Raw genomic sequence first — 25,032 nt, forward strand, 5'->3', positions numbered from 1 at the left:
CAAATGGGTGGCTTCCCGCTTTCTGTTCTTGGAAAATGAATTGGATTTAAGGGAAAGAACCCATCAGATAAGTCAAGCAGGGTGTAAACGGCAAGACAACGAGGCAAACACAGCTGTTGGAAAGTTCATCAGGTAGGAAAGGCTTTCTTTTACATCTTTTTTTCTTTTTTGTCTCTTGTGTGTAGTCTGTCAGAACATGGTCTGTATCATATAAAATCAATAATCACTCACTCCTATGCTGACTTTTTGGGACCAAGCAACATTTTACAAAACTGTGGAAGTATTGATAGTTCGAATTTTTAATTTTCTATCCTATGAGGAAAAAAAAGATTATTGCTAAGTTTTCAATAAGATGATGGATAATGAGCCAAATAACCTACAATCCACAAAAATCACTCAACAGACACAGATACCCCTTTCAGTGGATATTTTCTATCCCTAGACCCCAAACCTACAGAAAGACCAGTTTGGTGAACTGAACAGAAAAGAGAACTCATGACTAACTGTTCTGGTCTGGAAATATTATCAATTTATGCTAGTTTGTCATAATACCTCTTCAAAGAATGTCACAAATTTTCATCTGCTTCATTTGCATTTCGAAAATTATAGGGCAGCAAATGAACAGTTCTTATTTTTTGTTCGTTTGTTTAATGGTGTGCTTTTCTCCTTACTTTTGAAGCATTTGACTTTTTCACTATTCCAAGATTTTGTCATGTAGACATTATTTGACATCATCATCATGAGTACTGGGAGGCAGATCTTTTGTTATTTGAAAATCTTCCTTGTCATTCAGTCACTGGACATTTTAAATTATGCCGTTTCTCACATCCTTCCTCGGCAACAGCATTTGTTTTCTTTCTAAATAAATACCTGCAGCCCTGTAACCCGTTATCTTACTCAACAATGGATGCATTAGCATTGAACTCTGCTGCTCCCCAAACAAGTGAAACAGCATCTAAAACAGCATCTGATCTTTGATAAGAAATCAACAGGAAGCACAATCTAATTTAGCAAAAAAATAAAAGAGACGAAATGTGACCATGACTAAGAAGCTTGAAAATATATTCTGGCAATGTCACATTAACACTAGAAAAATAACAGTCCCCACAACCATCACTGTTTCCATTAGATGGCATAATAAAACATTAAAGCAGAGGCATAGGATGCCCTGAAAGCATTTCTGTTGTCTGTCATCTCACAACAATTCAATATGTTCATATCAGACAGTGCAAAGAAAAAAAAAAACTGTAAACCTGCAATCTGATTCCCAGTGTAGTGGTAAATATGATTGCCACATGCAAGAAGGTTTTTAGTAGAAATCCCCACAAGGCTGTGGGAAAGTTTCCTGTGTGAAGTTTCCAAACTCTCCCAGTCGATGCATTATTGCATTTTTATCCAGGTGCTCAAATTTCTTCATATGGTCATTTAAAGAAATACACAAAACATGAATTTTAGGCCGTTGAGGGAATTGTTTCAGATGGCTATAAGTGAGAGCTGACGACAACTAATGTATAAAGCTCAGTATTTACTCTCTACATTTACTATTTTATGTGACTTAGTGTTCAAACAAATCTAACTTAAATGCCATGAAACTTTTCAATTGTGAGCTGCTGAGAATTTTGATAAATATTTTATCTTATTGTTAAAAGATGTTCATATTTAGAACAGAGGTGGCAGCACACCATATGTCCACAAACAGTTTCTTTAATACATGGTTTAAATAATATTTTGAAGGCAAAGAAGAAGTTAACATTAATGCTCTTTTTAGCAATTTAGGGTTATCAGCTAGCATGGGTAGCATCAATAGAATGGAAATCTCCATACATATTCCCCAGAGAATGTGTACTCTTAACTCAGACTTCCAATAGTCTTCCAACTACGGTGGCCGACAGGTGCAAATGCGCAGCAAAAGAGAAAACATGCAAACAAACAAAAAACACGCGCATAAATTAAATGCGGCAAGCAAAAAGCGAATAAAATGCAGCAAACAAAAAGAGAGACGCAAACAAAAAAGAAGACACCCCCGAATGAAATGCAGCAAACAAAAAGTGAGACGCAAACAAAAAAGAAGACACCCCCGAATGAAATGCAGCAAACAAAAAGTGAGACGCAAACAAAAAAGAAAACACCCCCAAATGAAATGCAGCAAACAAAAAGTGTTGAAAACGGAAGTGCTCCAGACCACTAGGGGGAGTCAAAGAAAATAGTATTCATTTCTATGGGACCAGATGCAAGATTCAGAGAAAGAAATTTGAAAGAAAGTAAAGGTACGTATAACTATATTTCTTTTCAGAAATATAGTTATACGTACTATATAACTATATTTAGTACGTATAAATACTATACGTACTTATATTATAAAAAGATACGCCGTCTTTTATAATATTATAGAATAACAGAATAATTTATGGGTAGCGTGATAGACTTTGTGTCAGTCATACCGTTCTGGGCTCGGTCTCGATTTTCTTTGACTCCCCCTAGTGGTCTGGAGCACTTCCGTTTTCAACACTTTTTGTTTGCTGCATTTCATTCGGGGGTGTTTTCTTTTTTGTTTGCTGCATTTCATTCGGGGGTGTTTTCTTTTTTGTTTGCTGCATTTCATTCGGGGGTGTTTTCTTTTTTGTTTGCTGCATTTCATTCGGGGGTGTTTTCTTTTTTGTTTGCTGCATTTTATTCGCTTTTTGCTTGCCGCATTTAATTTGTGCGCGTGTTTTTTTTTTGTTTGCATGTTTTCTCTTTTGCTGCGCATTTGCACCTGTCGGCCACCGTATCCAACATGTCACTTTTATATGTTTCATGACAGATTTGCACCATTTCACCTTCTTTGTCTCTACTGAAAGTCCAGCTCTCTCTTGCTCTTTAGTGGTCTAAGTTAATTGCGGAGACTGAACTAGCTCCTTACACTTCTGAGCTTCTTTTATTAACCCCACTGATCTCAATAATCAATGGGTTATTAATTATTATCAATAATATAATAATGCCAGTTATATTATTGATGATCAAGTCGTCATCAATAATATAACTGGCAGACACTGATCAAAGTGAAAATCATTTGAGTAAGGTCATCAGCTAATTTCTTGGTGGATTTCAAGGACATGTAAGGGGGGGTTTGAAGATCAGGACTGGGAAATGCTGTCCAGAGCGCCGAGCTCAGCCTGTCACATTCAGGTTGGTTTAAAAGTTAATTATTTTAATCAGGTACAACAACTCTTGGCTCAATTTCAAAAAGGCATGTGGGTTCCAGTGCATAACTATTTTTCATCTTGAAGTCATCTCAGAAGAGTGACTGTCGATTATGAGCAAGATACTGACTGCTCACAATGACCCCCCCAGAATCACACTTCAAAACCGTTTGAACAGTCTTTGCAAATAGGTTTCAGCAATTTTATGCAGTAAATTGTTGGATGCAGTCTATGGTATTGCCAAGAAGAGCATATGTTCATGCTATTTTTTTTTTTCTAAATATGTCCCTTACTGCAAAGAAATCCTCAGTTAGGCTGAAAAACAGCTTTTGGAGACCAGATTAGAGAGGAGCAGCTCAATAAAAGTTCGAAAGCCATTAAGATTGTTCTTACTTTTTGAGGTTCCGGTTTGAGTCTGGAAATAAGGAAAAGGCTGTTAATTACAATTATTCCATGCAAGACAGATTTGGCCAGTCAGACTGAGAAAGAACCTCAAGTGGACTCTTCCACCCCATCAACAACAGCAGCTTAATGACCCAGAGGTTCCACTGATGTAGAACATCTGCTGTCCCCATTTTCTTTTTTTTTTTAGCGGGCTAATGGGTGACTAGACTGCACAAAGATGCATGACTTGGGGCAAGATTTTCTATGCAACAAATTTCTCATGAGCAGCTGCTGTGCTGAGTAGACTTGACACTTTGCTGTAAAATTGGGACACTTTGCTTGAAAACAACACAAAGAAAGTCCAGTTTGGCAACACTGGGAGAAAGGAGAAGTTATTTTTTAATTTGTTTAAACAAATTTACCATGCATCATGTATTTTATTAGGATTTAATGTGACCAACCAACATGAGTAGGGCATAATTGTGAAAGTAAAGGAAAAGCTGATGGATGGATGGCTTTGAAGACTTCTAAAAATCTGACGCTTAATGTGAAGTTGTGAACTTCATAAGGTTAACCTATAGAGGAAGGAAAAGGGCAATTATTGAAAGTCCATGAGAAGGCTTGTTTGAATCTTGAATTACTCTCCATTTTACCTGCCTGAGCTTACGTTATTTTAGGAACAATAGGCATATGTTTGTCTCTGGGCATGAAAGCTGCTACACATGTACCCCATGAAGACTTGCAGCTTTAACTGCAGCAAACTGTGGTTCTGGAGTCTTAACTCAGTGGGACTGAATGCATAACTAATGCCACATTTTCTTTTTCAATTTCCATTTTCCGGGATTGAAACAAATATAATTTTGTTTTCAGCTCACAGCTTTGAATTTCTTTTGGCTAATCCATTACCTAAATTCTAATGATATAGACTGAATTAAAGCATATTAAAGTGGCAAACGTATGCCAGGACCAGTGTTGTATAGTAACGAAGTAAAAATACTTCACTACTTTACTTAAGTATATTTTGGAGTACTTCATACTTTCCTCGAGTATGAAAATTTTTGATGACTTTCACTTTTACTTCACTATATTAACGAACTTGATTACGTACTTTTACTCCGATACATTTTCAATGTGTGGTTTAGTTACTCGTTACAAAAAAGCGAGAGAGAGAAACGTAAGTGTTTTGACCCCACCTACTGATTAGCAAGTAGCAAGCAGGCTACCGAACAAAGTCCGTAGCCTGCTTGCCTGGGCTTGTTCATCACCACCAATAGGATACACCTGTTTCGCTTCTCCCATTAAACACAAAGCAAATCTCGCAATCAGCAGCAGTCACATGGAGGAGGAGACGGAGACCACAACGACTGCAACTACGTCGGACACGGCTCCAGGGGAACCACCAGCTGGTGATGAGAGCCCCTGGCCTTATTTAAACACAATATACTCTTTCGTGGGTATTAAAGATTCGTCGTACCACATGCAGTTTATGTTATTCCTGCCCGAAGATGTGGAAATTCTATCTTACAAAAACTCCCCGTCCAACTTGAAGAAACACATCGAGGTAACGTCTTATGAAATGGTTATAATCCTCCTGTTTCAGTAACTATAGCTTGGTCACTAGGCACTATTGTGAAATCTTGACCATAACGTTACCTGTATAAATGAACTTTGTTTGGCATTGTTTCAGTTCCACACGTGGTGTATTTAGCTGAGGCCTAATGTTGACTGTAGCAGGCTACCTAGACTCCTCTGCTCAAGGGGGGACAGAAGCCATAGCGATAGCAATTTAGACTAAATTTAACAAATATAGGAAAGGCATGAAAGTTCAAAACCAGGTTTACAGATGCCAATAAGCTGCATTTCCCTCCCAATTCTTTTTTTCTTTTGCATAATGACCAGTTGTGTGCACCACCTACTGACTGTAGCATTGACTGATTCACTGATTTGTGAAGTAGAGTAATCGTAACAGCTCTTTTTCTTCATGTTGGCCGCATTTTCTGTACTATTTATTTTTCTCATTTTCAGCACTGACCTTACTTGAAGGGAAAACTTAAGGCTTACAAAAACTTTGTATTTTCTGTCCTGGAGGGTTTACTAAGAAGCTGGTTCAGTTGTAAAGCAGGTTAAGTTAACCTTGTGCTATAGGTAAAGCACCTAATTTTCTTAACTAAATGATGCCTGCAGGTATATCTATTAGCAGGTTTAATTTTGCCTGCACTTGGTTGTGTACATTATTTTAAGTGTATTTGACAAGTTTACCAAAATATAAAAAATGTCATTCAAACTGCATTTGCTTTGTTTTACTTTTTACTTGTACTTTTCATTACATTACTTGAGTACATCCATTTTTACAGTAATTTCCATACTTAAGTACAAGAAGTTTCAGATACTTTAAGACTTTAACTCAAGTAACATTTCAGTCAGTGACTTGGACTTTTACCAAAGTCATATTTTGGAGAGGTACTTATACTTTTACTTGACTCTGAGATTTCAGTACTTTATACAAAACTGGCCAGGACTATGGATAAGATATAAGATTAGAAGAGCAAATAGTAAATGTAAATTAAAATCAAGTAAAGCTCACTGTGGAAAGGTTTATCATCTTTGGTAAAACTATTCAATGTTTTGCATGTAGGTGGCTAATAACTTACATGCAAAGCGCAATATTGTTTTTCTAAGACAAAGCTATTAAGATGTATATTTTGAAGTAATGTCTCTGTAGAGAAGAGTTGATCATAAACACTTAAAAAAGTTACTCAATTAAGAGAACAGAGCGCAAGAGCCAAACCTTAAAAGCAAATGAATGAGGTTCATGATGGTCACTCACTCATCAAGAGGATCGGAAACTACTAAGCAACGAACAGAAAACACCACTTTGGCTCTTTTTAGCATATAGAAGTACAAACTCCCCTATAGAACCAGTTGGATGAGGGTGGGAACAATCTCAGTGCTCTGACTTCTATCCTATTTACCTGATTCAAGTAAAGATCAGGGATTGGAGACCTGAAATGGTCTCATTAATGATCAATCAATTGCATTTGCTTCCTCCCACAAAAACAACATAAGATAAATTGCTGTGAAAGCAAAAGCTGAACTTAGATCAGATGCTTCACAACTAGAGTTAGAGCTTCAATCAGTACTCAGAGAGTCAGCCCATATGGTATCGATGAATCTAGCTAACCAATGAATCGCGACTGAACCAAACAAAAACACTAGATATTGTTAGCCACGGATATTCAGTTACACACTTGATAGACTGATCACCATTAATGTGAATGTGTCTATGAAAGCTAAACTGGGTTTTTGCTGGTTTGAAACAAGCATGTGCATTAGCATGTCAGTGTGGAAAGACATCAGCAATGATTCCACCCACTAACAATGGGTTACACCCATTGTTAGTGGGTTGTAACAAGCAACTGTTGCCACCCATTAATCTGGGAAAGGTTTTGAAGGCAGCCCATTTGAAGGAGTCGAAATCTGAGCAAAATCCTCTTTAATTTCAGATGGTCCAACTATTGTAGAGACAAATGTGTAGACATCTGTTCCACAGCTCAGGTTTGGCCATAATTGGATCATGCAAGAACTGGAGCAATGATGTACAATACTGAAGAGAGGTCTAACACATTTGCACAGAATGGGAGAGATTAATGAGGCAACACAAGCTTATTTGCAAGGCACCATCTATAAACAAGGTTGCTCTCAAGGCAATTTGCTAAAGCATGTCCTGCTTTAGAAAATTTCTAAACGGAGCTTTTGCACACCTTGAATAATAATTCTGGTCTAAAATGTACCCATTGCCCTCTTCTTTCTCTCTTGGATTCAAGAGAGAGGAAGGAAAATATGTTGCCTTTTGGATTCTGCCTTTTGGATTCTGTGTCTTTTGATTTCCTTACGGCAAGTCATGCCATGTTGTTGAGATGGAAAACTCCAGTTTTACACCCACATAATCAATAGCTTTCAGATATAATCTATATTCTCAGTCTTGTAAGGATTTGCTGCTATAAATTTGATAAGATGGTTCACATTATGCGACTCTCAAACTCGGAGATGCACCTGCTACATTTTAATCTGACCCATGTTGGATGAGTTTTGTTATCTCAAAACAGAGCAGCAACACTGAGACATTCCAGCTGAACGGCGATTGGCACCAGCCAGAGCGAATATCTTGACTTTCTAGGATGTAAATGTGAAACTGTATCAAGAATCTAGTTTTGTGTGAGTAAACATCTCAAGAAGTCGCTGACTGCCCTTCTTGTGATAATCTTCTTGACAGATCTCTCCTCTAAGGTGTTGTGGGGTTTTGTTATTTTTGCAGAATAACAATCATACAGCACCTCAAATCAACAGAAACAAGCCTATTTCTCAAACAGATGAGCGGCAGATCCAGTGTCGCATAATAAGACAAGCAGAGATTGATATCGCTGAGATCTAAATTGGCTCCAGCCTGCTGTGCACAAAAAGTAAAATGCTGTCACACAGTGACTTAGAAGCGGTGAAGATGGATTTCAAAAACTAAATCTCGTATTTCCAGGTCTGTTAGGTGAGAGAATTATTGATTCAGACTGCTTTAAAGCAACCCTATGTATCATCATAAAATGATAAAACATGCCACAAAACAATTGTAAAAGATTAAATAAATGAGGATAAATAATACACTGATGGTCAAAAGTAGTAAAACTGTAAACACTCAGTGTAATAAGACATGCCACTAAATAATTGAAAAGGGAAGTAAATGAGATTAAGCGCATTCTTTTCTTCTTCTCTCCATCAAAATAACCATATTTTTAAAAGTCCAATAACATTTATCCTAAATTATATAAAATGTCCTCTGGTGACTTGTATAGGGTGTGCTCTATGTCTTGCTTACTGTCTAGTGGATATGCATTGCAATCCCCCCTGCCCCCCCAAGTTCCTGCATGGACTAGAGGGTCTTAGAAAAATGATAAAACAAAATAGCGCTTTTCCCCAAAAATGTCAGTGCATACAGCAATGCCACAGTGTCAAAATAATTAATCCAGAGCCTACATTCTCCCTCATCACTCAGCAAGAATGAATTAAGAGTAACAGAGTAAATAGAATCAATATTTCAAATAATTTATGTTAAAATTGACAAGATTATAAATTCTCAATCTGAAACTAGCATTGGTTTTGATTTTTGTAAATAAGTCATGCTGAAGATTTGTGAGTGATTCGTAACCTTTTAGTTAAAATCACTGGTCTGATATGGTGTTGGTTGAATGTGGGAACTGTTGTCTGCTTCCTGTGGAATCGTGAATCACCAAGCTGGTTTAGAAGTTGATTATGGTTTCATTATGATTAAAAAGTCATTGAGGGACACACTTTTTGAGCCTGTTCTTCATTCGTGATGCCACAGCAGGGCAGTCTCAACAGTTTAACAAGTAAAACTTGTTGTTCAGTTGGATGTCCGCTCCCTGCTGTTCTCATGTTATCACTGGTTACCATACCCTATAGGGATCTCTGCTAGGAATTGGCTTCAACTGTGACCTTGGCAATTCCACTCCACTTTTCAGCTGTTTAAAAATGAGACCAAACCCCTGAAGGCAGCGCGCAGCCCTGGAAATTAGCGTCTCAGAATCACTCTCATGAATGGCCATAAACATAACCTCCATCTGTACAAATAAGCTTCGCTGGGGGCCACAGTAGAGCGGCTATTAAAACAAAATCCCCAGAAGCTCAGATTAGCTTTTCACGCAGTCCGTCTGCCAAAATAAAACTCAGCAGTCCATATAGCAGAGGGCAGTAACTGCCATGAACCAGACAAGTCCCCTCAGTCTTTAACAGAGGCCTCTGAATGGAATCAGGAGACCGACAGGAGACTCAGGGGGAGCAATACGGACAGGGGTATCACAAGGCTTGCCTCGCTCAGACAGCAGCAATAATGCAGCCTTCCAAATCCCATTATCATTGTAATGGAACGGATGGTGTGGGAGAAGAGACGATGGATGTGTGGGAGAGCGAGAGAGATGAGGTGGAAGGGTGCTCCCATTCTCAGTCGCCCCCGTTTTGTCTTAAAGAAAAATGTGCGCACACACACGTATATAGTCCTCTATTTTACCAGCAGTGTAACAGAAAGCTCACAGATGACACCCATGAGTCATATAAATGCCTCTCTAAAGGAGAAAAATGCAGGGAGATGTGGGGATTTAAACCAGAATCATTTTTCAGGATTTAACCAGGGACACATCAGCAAAAATAGCTGGTTATATAGAAGGTTCACGGAAACACAAGTCATTTCATGTCAATTCAGCCAGTTCCGTCTTGGTCATGTTGAACATAGCTTGAGCATTTTCAGACTGAACCAACTATGTATTTTAATATTTCAGCTAAAAGTTACCTGATTTGGTCCCAGAATTACATGTTTGATGTCATAAGCATTGATGAAACATTCATATTTTGTGAAATACATATTTGTCAAACCTGGAATCTCATCCTACTGAGTTAATTTAGAACACCCATGAGACTCCTTAGGAAAAAACTTGAGAGTTAAACCTTTATATGTTTAGCAAAGTCTTTTGGCAAATTGCTGACTTGATTTTTACAATTCATTTTAATGATGTTTTTTCAGCATAGGATGATTATACAACACACAACTGAAGTTCATTTCAAAATCCCAAACCTGTGCATGAGTTTCAGACTTATTGTGGATTATCTCTCATACATACAGTAAAAATTTAACATGGTCTCAAATTTTTTGAAAAGGTGCTACTGAAGTTATCTTGAACTGACAATGCTATCGTTAGTTTCTGGTTATTGATCACAGTTGACTACGGCTGGTATACAGTTTCTTTGACAGCATAAAAACGTTGTTTAGTAGTAGCCTTTGGCTAAATTAATATTTTAAAAAATGAATTGAGGGACATCGGTGCTACTAACTGGAGAAAAGATAGTTTTGCATCGCCTCAAAGAAACACCTGCTGCAGAGTCAGATGGATTTTTTAGCTGCTGATATGATCAAATGAAGCACCTTCTGCAGAGAATTGCTTCATGGTCAGACGGGAAAAGGTTGCATTGCTTGGTGAAGGTTATATCATGCTGAGGATCCATCTCACTCATTGCACAAAATGAATAGAGCACAGGAATATCTCCAGCTTCACCTCAAATCAACAACAAGAGTTAGATGTTCTAGCAGGGTAATGGCTCCAAATATTATTGGCAATGGATGATTTGGGCAAACATTCAGCCTTTAAAAAGACCTGATCTTAACTGTATTGAAAATTCGTGGACAGTACCAAAAAGTAGCTGCTGCAGAGGAACTAGCAAATGAGCCAGATTAGGGGATTCGCATCTGCCATGAAGTGAGATCCAATATCTAGTCAGTGATGTCAGAAACCTGTTGGTGTCTACAGAAAGTCTATGGTTGAGGCTCTACTTGTAAAAGGACATTTTGGTATGTTCACATTTCAACCTGTGTGTATAGTTTTTGAGAAAATCGTGAATTCTAACTTCTTTTCATGGTTTTGTTGTGCAACACATTTCCAAGCCAATTCTTTAGAAAAGAACTAAACTGCTGAAATACCCAATAGTTAACAAAGGATACAAATACTCTCCATATTGAGAATGTGTCTTTTTCTCTCTGGGTAGCACTAGACAACAGTTCCTCATGTATCTGAACTCAAATATGCATCTGAAAGACCAAGGTCAGGCTTTCTTTTTACTGTCTGCAGAATAAAAATGAAAGTCATTGTCAGGGGCCAAGGGAAAAAAAGGAGAAACTGAGAAACACTTTCTTTCTTTGCAGCTGATTGCAGCTAGTTATGAACAAATTGTTTTCAACAAAATCGATTCTGCTTTGTGCTGAAAATCACAATGGTAATGGCAACACCTCATTTCACCGTGATAACAGTGTGATGCTGACTCAGTATTTACTCTTCAGCCTTTCTTTCTCTCAGTTGAAACACACTGGTGCCCTGTGGCTCACTATATATATGTATATACTGAATATATACATACGTCACATCTGAACCAGAAGAACATTCTGAAGCTTTGCAGCCTTTGGACCCACATTCTGCAGCACTTTTTCGGTGGAGATAAGATGTGTTATCAAGAAATCTGAATGTTGAGACAAATAGGTTTTGTAAAAAAAGGGCAAGAACATAGACAGAGGTAAAGTGAAGTGTTGAGCAGTGTTACCTCCCACAGGTAAAAGTATAAATAAGACCAGACTTGGTGAAGCGTCAGCTGGAAAAAGATTAATGGCTTTTATTTGACAAAAGGACACAAACGTGAAAGAGAGAGGATTTGAAATTTTTAGAAACCGCTAAGAATAGAAAGAAGGAGGATTTGCAACAAGTTAAGAATAGTATAATACTGTATTAAACATATTAGGTATAGTTTAGATATAATGAAAAAATAAGAATATGTCATCACAGTTTAAATTGCACATAACTAGACGTTTAAGATGCTATAAAGACTACAGTTTCATCCCTTGAACTTTTCTACATTATCACATCAAAACTACAAACTAAAATGAATTTTGTTGAGTTTTTAACCGATGTTATAAACCAACACAAAGTAGCAAACAATTACGAGGACGTGAAATTACACATGGTTTTGCAAGTAAATATATTTTTAATTTTTATTCTGCTACTTTTTTGCCTCTCGCCATTTAAAAGAAAAATGTACAACTAATTGTTTTAAGAACTCACCTCATTAATTAATTACACAACAGTGTGTAATTGAATCTAGTGTACTGGTGCAATTGCTTTGTCTTATAGAGTTTTTTTAGGGAACATTAGTGGAGAATAGACACAATGAGCATCAAAGGATGAAACAGACAAGTCAGAGATGAAATACTGGGTAAAAGTTTAACAAGTTTAACACAACAAATACTGGAATGGCGATGGTCTTATTAGATAGAGCAAAAAAGGTTTTCTAAGGTAGGAATCGGGTGGGTTAGGGTTAACACAAGGTTCACTCTGAACCTTGTGTTGTGGAAAAATTGGTGGGGTGATCTGTGAGGCAGAAGCTGGGCTGGACTGCTACAGTGGAAGAGATTTTTGGAACCAGACAACGCTTTGTATGAGCAAACGTTTAGGAAGTGCAAATGACTGCCATGGAAGACTCAAAGCAATACTTGAGACATTTTTGATGAGAAAGTAAAATGTCATAAAGTGCCAAAAAATAAATTTTACATTATAACCCTCCCTGGCCCCTTTAATATGATGCTATGCAGACACCGAAAAGAAGTTACTCACCTTACCATGACAAATGCTTGGAGCAATACCAATTAACAGTCTGACCTACTTTTCAAATTATACACAGTATTGCTTAACAACTTGGGGGCACTCAAATTCTACATAGATCACTTTACCCTGAGTAAACCATAAGAATGAGGCAATGTCACTGCAAAGATAGCAAACTGGGCAGTGTGGCAGTGAAACACTGTGAATTCCTCAGACTACATAAAAGTGCACATGAAACAGAAAATGTTACAATAAACACTTTAATTCTTGACATTTTGACCTAGATACAAAAGATATTTCAAAATGCATGTGAGATTTATGGTTTTAACAGCAGCTTCAACATAATTTTTCAAAACGCATATATCAATCACAGTTTTTACTTTTTCAGTTGTACAAACAAACATTTAAGAATGGGTGTCACAGCTACATAAAAGTTGTTTGCATAAGACACCCACACATATAAAATGCATAATTTCAAAACTAATGTTTCATGAACCTAAAAGAAGGTTTTATTTGATATGTTGTGTGGGCAAACACGGCAGGAAAAGAAACTGTGTAGGAGCAAAGCAAGGGGAAAAAAACAGGTGGTATTAAAAGGATGAGAAGAAAGAAATTAAACACTGACCCAGACAGCAGAAAGGGCAATTCCAAGTGGGTGAGACAAAGGTGGGAGACACAACAGTGATGAATTGGAGAATCCAGATACCAAAAGAGCCCATCCTTTCCACTAAAGGTCTCTGTAGAGACTCTCAGAGGAAACAACAGCCTACTTTCTCCTGGATGCAAAGAACCATCATGCCAGCTGGCTGACTCCTTTCATTATCTGTAAAGTGTAGTCTTCGGAACAAAAGACTTGTGATGTAGTGAAATCTAACTTTATTTTGTGGTATTATCCAGTTTCATTTAGAGCTATTCATGCACTACAAGAGATAAAGGTGACACCACTACAGAAATGAAGATTAAGTATTAACAAATGCTTCTGTGTGACTTCATGATTAACTTCCACATGGGGGATTTTATCAGCAGGAATCCAACTGTGAAGCTCACTTACTCCCCTCTCTTTGCTCTGTCAGGTTCTAACAACAAGAGCATCTGATAAAAACATCTCTGTGTGACTGTCATAAAAATGGATTCCCAACCCTTACTGACTGGGGAGGAATCTATAATTCCTTCTACTTCCGAAAGCTTTGCCTCCTTTAAACCTTTTTTGTTACAAACTGGTCAGAATTTCAAGAAAGGGGACCTGTGTGTATCAATAAAGACTCAAAGTCAAGCGCACCCTCAGATCACTTTGCTAAGGTTACAATAAGCTATTGAAATAATCAATAAGGTTGACTGCACAATTAATGCAATGGTTTGTGGCATCTTCATACAGAACCACAGGTCACTTTATCTCAGTAAATGTAATGCACACTGCAGAAAGCAGAGTTCTCCTTCCATAATAGCACTGCTGCAATGAGCCTATGCATTAGAGATGGGAACTGGAGTCTGCAAATTAAACTCAAGTTGTAGTTCAGTCGGAAAAACAAACTTCCAACTTGACTTGGAGTCCTACTGTAACGACTTTAGATTCAACTTTAACTGTAGGTTTGTGTCGTCTGATTAACAAGTCAGCTGGTGCATCAGTAAATGTTAATGTTCCCCTCTGAGATACTATGATGTATACAAACGATTGGATGTCATTGTAACATTGCGCAGAGGATGCACTTGGTTCACCGTAATGTTTCCTGAGAGTCTGAACCTGTAAGTCGATATAACAGCAGCGTCCAAGTTCCTTTTTTAAATGCTACCATCAAGCACACATTTACAGAAGGTCAGACACAGAGCCCAGCTCTGGCAGAAGTGAATATATGCTGCTGTTAAAAGTTCATTTGATTTATTAACCAGGGACCTCAGCAGCTGAACTGTTCACATTTGTAGCATAATAACTGTGACCCCATGGACGTCTTTCAAGTCGAGCTCTGTGTTAAATGACTCGGAGTCATTTTAAAATAACGCATTTTATTATTTCGTTATTGATAAAGGTAGTAGAATAACTTCAAATTAAATAAATTCCTCTTTATTTTATTTTTTTTGAGGAATTTAATATGGATGAGTATTAACATATATTTTTTACTAGTTTTCTTTGCAATAAATGTTTCAGATATGGTTAAATATTGAATCCCCCCTGATGTTGCAAGAATGCATGGGTAATGCATGTAGGGATAAGATATTTTACCTTAATTTGAAAAATCACTAGTAATATATTGAGTGTTCTGAAAAGGCATTAAATATAAATTTTTTAGATTAGGCTTAAAGATAATTGACATCCAGAGTTTATGGAAATTTGATTAGACCTGATGTTATACATCAGATGTAAAAAAAAAAAATTAATTTCCATTCCTATTAAATTGAGACTTGACTTGTACTTCTCCCTCAAAGACTTGTGAAGATGTCTAACATGCAGTTGAGTTGTGTTGAATGCCTGTCACTGGATGGGTAAAGGGAAAATCATACCAGGACTTAAAGTTTACAAGTCAGAATTGGCAATTGAATCTATGTTTTAGATGTCCATTTTTTATTTATAGTTAGCTAGTTATTTCCTCACTCTATTGTTCTTTTAAAGTTTAGCTGTGTGCTAAAAGGTTATTTATCAAGAGGAAGTAGTATTTTTATTTTTTATTTTGTCAAATAAAGCACATTTCAGGTTTGAAAGCAATGTATTGCACGTTTTAGCTGGCGGAATGTTAATATTCGAAACATGTAGGTCAGTTGTCCCAAAGCCTGAACCTGCATGTGCTATAAAAGAATCACAACTTGGTCTTTCATTTTGAACCAAAAAGGGTAGATAATGTATCAACAGATGGATGACAGTGTTAGTGACACCTACTGACCTGGCATGGTTACTACAGACATTTTTTTAATTACTTTTGACAATTGTTTTTTTCTCATGCAAAGAAGCAAAACCATTAATTCAGAAAAATAAAACACCAAACTTACTTCTAATAGAATCAGAAACACCAGCAGATGGCAGAATCTATGCAGGAAAATATTCCAACACACACTTCAACAAGCTCTCCTATAGCTGGGAGGAATTATTTTATCTGTAAGTCTTTATATGTAAGAAAATCAACAGATAAAAAAAGTATATGATGGACGTTTAGTGGCCAATGGGGGAGTGAGAGAGTGTGGATGAACCCGGTCAACAAGAATCTTAAGATTGCCCCAAGCAGAATCCATTTCTGCGTTAGCAGGAAGTCATTGAACCATTAAACAGCATTTAAATTTATTTTCTGGTCTGTGCAAATGATCAGCGGACAGATAAAGGTCAGAGAGACAAAAATGCTTTTGGTTGTATTGATAAAGGGGCAAATGGAGGAAGAGTTGATGAGGGAAGGTGAGACAAGGCCCGGAGGAAAGATACTTGCTTGCTTTGGGGTGAAGGAATGTGGGTTTCTGTCCAGCTTGATATTCAGGTAAATCTAAGGAGATTTCCACCCTAAGATTAAGTTGAACAACAGAGCTCAATAATGCAAGGCTCAAAATGACAGACTTCTCCCAGATTTTAAGTCAGTGATTGAGATTCAGAACAGGACGCTGAATAAATCTCATATAGTTCCTTATAATTACTCTTCTCATGTTGCTCCAGGTTCCACAGGAAAGCTGATTTCTAATAGACTGAAAACGGCTCTGTATGCAATCAAAGTTTTATTTCTGACATTTTTAGGTGAACTTTGATTTGCTCTATTAAAAGACCTTGAGAGAAATGTTACAGATTTTTCTGATTTTAAACTTGCTGAACTTTAAGAAAGCGTTAACCCTGATCTTTCATTTTCCCAGTTCTGTATTTAGCTTCCAGCTCATCTGTGTGACATTCTAGGAGAAGAGGCATGATGAGGTACTGATGAACCAATCATAAGCTTACTTTATATTATGTGTAAGACTTCTAATGTTACACAACCAATGGTAAATGTTAATTTTTTATGCTTTATTATTTGTTTTATAAAATATATGCTTTTGACCACAGACAAATATATGTTGAACTGTCAGTGTGAATAATCATTTTCATATGATTTTATGAAAAGACAGGTTCACATTTTAGTGTACAACTTTTTAGTAAGAAAAATGTTGATACAGTCAAAATTAACCTTTAATTATAAAAACTACTGACAGATTTAAGTTTATAATTATTTACATCTGACTAACATTCATTTTTGGTTGGAAAGTCAACCACTGTCTTTCAAAAAATAATAAAACAATGTAAAAGTAGTACTAAAAAGGAAAGGAAAAAGGAGGCATTAAGTTTTACTTTTTCATAGAAAATTGCATGTTATATGCTCTCAATAATCCTTTAAAAAAAAAAAATTAGGCAATACAGCAACCAAGCTTCTTAACATTGCTGATCGTTTTTTTTTTTTTTTTTTGGTGTACCAAATCTTTGAGGATGGAAGCAGGTCTCCTTGCTGAAGCTGCTGTGACTAAACTGGAAACGTCAGTAGGAAATACCGAATAAATCTGGAATAGCGCAATTCTCTTGTTTTACTTAAAAAGTCTAACTAATGAAATACGTTCATACAACGCTAAAGATCAACGAACAGTATTTAACTCAAAACAATATGTGTTTGAATGAACTTCCCAACTTTCCCTGTTCATAGCGTAGACTCTAGTAGTCACGCTACACCTATAAATAGCAACACTTTGAAAGAAAGGTCTGCTTCTCATTGACTCAAATGTAGTTAGAGAGCCTGCATTGGAAAACACTTTATTGAAGGTATGTAATTAATTGCAAACTTCATATTGCCTATATATTACATGCACAAGCAAGCATCATAATGAGGCTATATTTGCTTCCGCATCATGGAGATTAATATGCAGCCCAACCAATATGCTGCTACCCACAGCGTCACAAATAGAGTGTGGCTCCTGTTTGCACAGATATCTTGTCGAAAGCAGCTCAAAACAGTGCAGAGAGAAATATCCATCAGCATGGAACAGTGGACAAAAGGGTCATAACCAAGGACATATCAAGCAGTGCGTGAAATTGCATGAGTTCATATAAAAATGTCTACTGGGGAGAAGACAGGTTTAAAGTAACTATGCTCTATTTTACCAGGCAGTAAATGTAGCATTAGTGTTGACACCTGATTTGGCAGAACGCTCGTCTGCTTCTGTAAGTGTTACTTCACTGCTAAAGCATCTTTATAGTTATAGAAAATAAGTTTAGTCTTGCATGTCCTTGAACATGGCTTATTTTTTAAAGACTGTTCTCTAAATCTAATAAATGAATCCCCAACTCAAACTAGGGAGAAGAACTCAAAGCTAATTAAAAGATTTCCTCTGTCTTCCATTCCCTGCCTAAAAACAACAACAAAAAAACATCTACAGTCTTGAACCAGTCTATTTTGAGAGGCTGTCTATTGATCACTGCGGCCTTTGTCGACTGTGCAGCAGATGCAATCAGATCTGATGTAATAGGCCCATGCACTTAATTGGGCTTGGCCTTAGCGTTCCTGTCTATTGACTAAATTCTCTGCACTGAACCTCTAATCAAGAAGTGGCATCGACCAGGCTATCACTTCCTGCCAATTTCATAAGAGGGGATTTTTATAAGAATCCGGCCATATTAAGGTGGAGCTTTATGGTGCTAAAAAGGCCGTCCTATTTTTTGGGTTTTATTTACTGTAATGTAGTGAAATCCCTTAAATTCAACTAGCAGGAGAAAAGCAGTATAATCAGAGCACTTCATAGCACATATGAGTTGCTGTAAGTTAGGTTGAAATAGCTGATAATGTTGCCATACCCATTCACCTCAGTACTTGTGTGTTAATCAATCTATATTGGACATTGCTATATTAATGAGAATCATCAGTTGGTTTGATTGAAAACATAGAATTACAATATATTCCAGTGAATTACAATTTTTTTTCTCTCCCCTCCAGGGGGACTTTTTTGTGGGCTCTAGTGTCCCTTATATGAAAGTAGGCTGACAGGAAAGGGGGAAGGAGAGGGGGGAAGACATGCGACAAATATTGCCGGGTCCGGGAATCAAACCTGTGACGGCCGCGTCCAGGACTCAAGGCCTCCAAACGTGGGTCGCGCTATCCCCTACGCCTCCACAGCACGCCCGAATTACAATTTCTATCCTTGTTGATATTCCTGAATAAAAAAAAAAATAGATGTCAACATTTTAACATTTGTTTTGTTTAATATGTCAACCCAGAAGACATTTCAAGCTCAACAGGTGAGTATGTTGATCTGGGTTTAGGCACCGGGGTTAGATTCTGATTCTGGATAATTGTGTAAGGCTGACACTAGTAAATAAATTTTTACCTGAACTGAATGTTGCCAGAAGAGTCCTAGTTTAATTTAAAGCTGCAGTAGCCTTAAAAATATTCACTTTTATGAAGCCTAACTGAGACGGTTGAACAAAATCACATTTGTTGTTCGACAATATCCTGGAAGAAGCCGTGTGAGAATCAACAATGTGAACAACGTTTTTGTTAGAGAAAATACTCCTGATTTAGTGCTTCCATGTTTAGCTTTCTATAGTTCCTGAACAGAATCATTATTTTAGTTATTGCTACTTTTGCCTCTTTGCTTTGTTTTTTCAATGAATTTTTATACTTAGAACTTTTACTGTTATTGGTCCTGTTCTCATTTCAGACATGGGGTTAGGAGGTCTGGACAGCAACACTAATTTGTGCCATCTCTTTGTGTGCTTTGTTTCTCCTTACCTTCGAAAGTACATTTGGCTTTGCTTCTCCCTTCACCTGTATTTCTCTCCCAGATGGCGGCATTGACTGATGTATTGCTTCCACTGACAATGTGTACTCTGTTTCTTATCTTCCCACAGAAAGTAACCCTGGTTCAATGAATCTGGATTTAACTAAGTCTCCTTTCTTGAAAGAATATTGACAAATTTCCCCTCTTATAGAATGTACCTTCAGCTAATTTTTGTTTGTTTGTTTCTAGTCTTTTAACTTACTGCGAGTTGAGGCAGATGGCACTGGTTTAAAAAATGTCATTGCTTTCCATAATGTAAATTGGATTGAAATTGTACGTAAAGTTCCTATATGAAGAGATTGAACTGGAATAAATTTAATTGATTTGAACTGAATTTGAAAGAAACTGGACCTGCTTGCCTTGTAAAATGCTTTGATATATTTGCTGTGTCTCCATAAAAATAAAATGATTTAAACTGCAGAAAGACTTCAGCACTGAAACTTTATCAGTTTTGCTGAGGGCTATGGTAGCTTAAACTCCCTGATATAATAAAAAATATATATGTGATTATTGATCTAGTCCACTCCTTTGAGATCTAAGCTTAGAGGGTAACAGAATCAAAACTAGTTGATGCTTTCCCATTTCCAGAGCTTTCATTGTCGCTGTTTTTAAACACTCTCTTTATAACCATGGTTCATCCTCTGGGGAGACATCATAGTCCAGAGTTTACGTATGAACACGATTGCCTATCGTGCAGTGTCTAATGTTGTCCTTCTCGGCCTTCCCTTTAAAAAAAAAAAAAAAAACAGCGAATAGAGAAAACAATTACAGTAGCACTTACTTCTAGGTGGCTCTGTAAAGATGCTTTAGATGAACAGCGAGTTTATTTTTCATTATGTCAAGGCCTCCAATATTTATGCAATCACAGCTCTGAGCTCTTTCAACTTAGAGAACATGAAAGCTTTCCATCCCCTCTTTTGAAACCACGACAAAAATATCCACGATGTAGACAGAGTAAGCAAGATGTACGTCTATTTTAGCGCCACCGACCAACAAAAGAATATGTGCTGCAATTTTATGTCAATAATTTACTGTCATTGGGGTCATAAATGACCTTTGCATTTGAAGGACGTCCCATTTAAAGCTGGTCTTGGTTACGGCTTTACTGCTTTTATCTTTCATCTGTTGCCCAATGTTTCTGCAAGAATCCGTTTTAAAAATTACCTCTACAATTCACAAAATATATTTCTTGGTGTACTCTCTGCAGAGCAGGTTATTCTCTGTGTGTTGATTAGAATAATTTCTTATCATAAACCTGAATCCCATCAATGAATTTAGTCCCTACTCTTTCCATAAGACATCTTAGAAAAAAATGCACTGGAAACAGTTTATTTAAACTTTTTTTTATATTTTTTTAAACAAAAATATTTATGCAAAGGCATAAATCTGCGTGCTCCTAAACAGAAATGAAAACTCTGAGCGCCCAGTTTAATGTCAGTGAAAAGCTAGCTGAAGTCCAGAATAAATTCCACGCAGCAAAGAAAATGCAACAGAGTCAAACTTTATTAATGTGAGAGACATCACTTTGAAGTTACCCTTCAACTGAAGAGTCTCTCTCAGCACAGACCACTTTTACTCCTGTCAGATTAAATAAAAGGAGTACAAAAGGGACACAACGAAGAATTGGTCAAGGAGGGGGTTTATTTTCTGAAAATTCAAGTTATATCTGTGATCTATTCTGTGACATAATTTGAGCCACATTAACATTCTGGAGCTATGCTAGAGTCTTGGTGCTGTTTCACAACAGCTGTCTGATTGGTTTATTAAAGCCATTTCTTAAATCCATGTATAATTTAATAAAGCCACCCTACAGGAATTTGTGAATTTCTGCTAGATTCCTTTGTGTGAAGCAGTGGGATTTAAGTTTCTTTAATATTTTTACAAACTGCAATTCTGCTGCGACAACAAGAGTGTTTTGTGCCTCGCTTCATAAATTGCTAGTTTCCTCGATGACAAGGGCTGTTTTGATTTCGCGTTTAATGGTAGGCTATTGTAAAGTGGATCTGCCGGATATTTGTGCTATAAAGAAGTCAAACTATGCTGCCCTCACGATGTGTTGCTCTTACAAAGCTAGACAGCTGGCTAACACTTGAGTTGAAAATAATCCAGTCCTTGATAGTTTTCTTGTTTTATTTTGCAACTCTTTGCTGGTTTGTTTTTCTTTCCTTTTCTTTTCTTTTCCTTTATTCTATTTTGTAAAACTGTAACAAAACACAAAAGTATACATCGGCTACAGATACAGAAAACAACTAGGAAAACACGTGACTCCCAATTCTCTCCAATTAGCAAACGATGTAGCTTTTAATATTGGTTGGGAAACGTAAAACTTTTCTACAAAATATTACACAATGCTGGAATAACGATTAATAAAATGAACTTACAGACAAATAGTGTCCAAGGAACAAACGTGTCTGAATGACAGACGAAGACACCAATCGTACAGCTGGACGAGTTCTGCTTGACTGACCAAATTAAATATGTAAACTATGTCCACTAGGTGTCAGTAAGGTTCCATAGTTTAACTTACAATTTACCCATCAAATACTTAACAAAATATAATGATGGAGTCAGCACACAGACTAAAGAGCTTGCTGAAAACGTTTCCACCTTTTTCACACAAGACATTTAACTGAAAAGCAGATGTAATGGGGAAAATACAAAGGAACAAATGAGCTTCCATCTAAATGTTGTTGAAGTTCTTTTCATTTAATTTTAGCTTTCAGTTTTCTGTGGTAGGACCTTTTCAGGAGGAGACACCTTATCTTGGGAATATTTGCTCATTCCTCCTTCCATAGTTCTCTACATTTATCAGATTAAACAAACATATCTACTCTACGGACTATTTCAAATGACCAAACATGTTTCTGTCAGATGTACTTCTGGATTCGGACAGTATAATTAAAAAATTGCATTTATCTTCCTTTCCATAAAACATTAAGAATGTTTGTACCAGAGCTGGTTGGAGTAACTTATTTGCCATCCAACTTCGACAAAACACACAATTTCTTCTAAGCCCACAGCATGATGCTGCCACCACCATGTTTGACTGCAGGTATGATGTTGTTTTGGTCGTGTGCAGATCATACCATGTTAATCGACAAGATTTTGTGAGATTTTAGAAAGGCCTAGACATTTTTATTTATTCTAGAGAAAATGATTTCCATCTTTCAGACATGGAATGTGTAGGAAGAGGCTGTCAGATGAAAAGAACAGACCTTGTCAGAAATTCCTGCAGCTTCTTCAGTGTTGCTCTCAGCATCTTGACAGCCTACCCAGCTAGTTTCCACCTCATTTTATCAATTTGTAAAGTCACCTCTTTATTTTTTGAAACTAAATTTTTTTTTCCTTCAAGTGCTCCAATTCAGTCCAATGAGTGTCTGCCCTCTGGGCTGCACCGGTGTAGTTGTTGGCACTTGCTTCTTGCTGCAAAAACTCATTGAGTTCATATCCTCAATGAACTGTAAGGAGTTTGTATGTACTGTACTTTCTTACACCAGGCCCATCCCAACACATACAAGATATTTATCAACTCCAAATTGCCTTTAGCTATGTGTGAGAGTGTCAAAGTTCCAGAGTGGACTCATGGAAAGAGGCTTTGCATTTGTGAGCGTTTGAATTTTAATATTTATATATTTGCTAGAGCATAAAACATTGTCCAAGTTCCAGAAAATGGAAGTTCCCAAAATTATCTGGTGTCCATGGATATCCAACCTCCAGGATATCCATGGAGGCGGGATATCCTAAAACACAAAAACTAATTTGAATAGTTATTTTAATATCCAAAAATTAAATCTTGTACCTTACACTTTTTCTATGACTTAAAAGAACATTACTCCTTGAGCCACAATGTTTTTGATGTAATGGATAAATTGCATTGACATAGGGAAACCATTGTTATTTTTTTGATCTGAAAAAGAACAAAGCAAGTTTTGAAAACTTGAATATGACCAAGGATCATGTTAAAGGATCAGACCTGTGAGTATGAACTGATAACACAACACAAGCATGGATATCCTATAATTGTTGAGTATTTATTATTTGAAGAGTTTGAACATACAAAGCCAAAGATTTCTTTTAAAAGCTGAATTTAGTGTACAAGTTTCAATTTAATGTCAATTTTCTCTGATCCTCACGAGGTCAGAATTACATAAACATACATGCTGAATAATATTTGGCTAAAATGGAAGTAGAGAACCCTCACTTTTTGTTGTCATCGTTCTAGCGGGTTATTTAACCACTTGTGGCATAATTTGTAGCATCCATTGAAACATTTTCTGTTGAATTTAACTCAAAAGCATTTTCAAAATCTTAATGCTGGCTTTCTTTTAAACCAGTTTTGACATGATTTTGGGGCCATTGTGCTGCTAGAACAACCCGACTGTCAAAGTTTCACTGACCCGGACAAATCCCTTAAATCTGAAGTGAAACTAGATGGATGCATTCACACATACTTAAAGAGAGACAAGTCAAATAAACCGTTAAAAGCTCTGCTGATGGCGATGGTATGTAAACGTCTGACTGGAGCCGAGCAGAGACATACAACCCAAATCTTATTCCCCTGCTTCATTCGCTCTGAGGTGGAGATGTTGTTCACTGAAATGTAACACAGACCTCTGATTACCCATTTGAGTGGGTATCTTTGATTTAACCAGATATAAAACCATCAATTATAGGTCTGCCATGTTAACAGCTACACAAAGGAGGAATTAAAATCTAATTTTGTAAATTAGCAGGAGCTGAAACAGACTAATCATAGTACAAGTAGTTGGTCTAAATTCCCCAATATTTTTAGCACACTATTACTTTAATGCTTGTCACGCTCTGGCCATTTATCCTCCAGTTTTTTTTCTTGATGTCTGTGTCTTACTCTCGTAGTCGTATTTAATCAGAGGAGACAGGTTAATAGGCAGTGGCCTGTGGTAACTGTAATAGTTTCACATTCATGCCTGTTAGGTTTGGACGTATTACTCATAATTCTACACTTGGAGCTCCCCGGTACTTTATGCTTGAAGTTGTTGGAGATGCTGCAAGGATTGCTCTGTACGTGAAGAGATTCTGAACATAAAATGACAAAAGAGAAACTCTTTTTTGTTCGATTGTTTTGTTTAAATGAAAGAAATTCCTCAATAAATTAGCATTGTGGTTTCTGATTTTGAATGTGTTTAGGGTGGAAGACATCAGGATTAAAACATCCAGTGGATTTAAAGAAAAACTTACACATTGACATAAAAGTCCTCTACCTCCTCTAGTCCTCTAGCCATGACATAAATCATGCTTGAACAGAGTCAGTCTGAAAATACAAACACAAACTTAAATGTATAGGCATCTTGGAGGACTAGAACGAAGAATATCTGGTGAAGACGTATATTTTCTGATTGTTAGAGTACAAAATGCAGAATAAGAATTAGAGTCAAATGACCTAATGCAGTAAGTCCACAATTTACAGCTAAGTCCCGACTTGTAAGAATAATTTTAGTCAAACTTGCATTCAACTGTTGCTT

General features: G+C 36.9%; 1 long non-coding RNA gene across 1 annotated transcript; it reads right to left on the reverse strand.

Annotated features, from left to right (window-relative positions):
- Positions 1-488: 488 nt before the first annotated feature.
- LOC114134675 (uncharacterized) lies at positions 489-22,100 on the reverse strand. Its single transcript, XR_003593441.1, has 4 exons — positions 21,913-22,100; positions 21,568-21,732; positions 3,702-3,709; positions 489-499 (listed from the first exon to the last, which is right to left on the reverse strand). It is a non-coding gene; the product is annotated as an uncharacterized LOC114134675 (long non-coding RNA).
- Between the last annotated feature and the right edge of the window lie 2,932 nt (positions 22,101-25,032).

This window comes from Xiphophorus couchianus, chromosome 19 (genome assembly GCF_001444195.1).
Source record: "Xiphophorus couchianus chromosome 19, X_couchianus-1.0, whole genome shotgun sequence".
Lineage (NCBI taxonomy): Eukaryota > Metazoa > Chordata > Actinopteri > Cyprinodontiformes > Poeciliidae > Xiphophorus > Xiphophorus couchianus.